A 533-nucleotide genomic window follows, 5' to 3' on the forward strand; every position below is an offset into this window, starting at 1 on the left:
GGTTAGCTGCGAATAATAACCAATAAGCAGTCCCAGACCAGAGCGGGGGAGCCGAGGGCCTGATTTAAAGATCAGAAATGCTTGATGAATCTCCTGTGTCCGGGCGAACAGATGCCGCCTCCCAAAAAGTATCCCAGGATTGAGACCAGTTAGATCCTGTTCATGGCATACTGGAACATGTATACTATTAATTCGACATTGGGCTGGCGAGAGCAGTATTCCACCACTTTAGTATGTGAGGGTGACACCTCATAGAAATGGCTGGTGGGCTAATGCTGCAATCGCCTCCGTCTCGTAAAAACCCTGGCAGGTCTTCAAGTACGTTCAATACACGTCGCCATTTAGTTGGCCGCACAGGTCCAGTTGAGATTTACTCCTGGTTTTGCGCTGTCTTGGCTCTGAACACAATATCCCATAAAGACTTGTGTCAACCCTCGCGATGGCCTGCTCCTTTGAGAGAAGGGAACTTCGGGACACTTAAAAGCGACTGTGCTACGTGTGGAGATAGCGGCTTGAAGCGGAGACCCAATTGA

Source organism: Rhagoletis zephyria, unplaced genomic scaffold (assembly GCF_001687245.7).
Source record: "Rhagoletis zephyria isolate East Lansing unplaced genomic scaffold, Rhagoletis_zephyria_1.1 Rzeph_scaffold_01601, whole genome shotgun sequence".
Taxonomy (NCBI): domain Eukaryota; kingdom Metazoa; phylum Arthropoda; class Insecta; order Diptera; family Tephritidae; genus Rhagoletis; species Rhagoletis zephyria.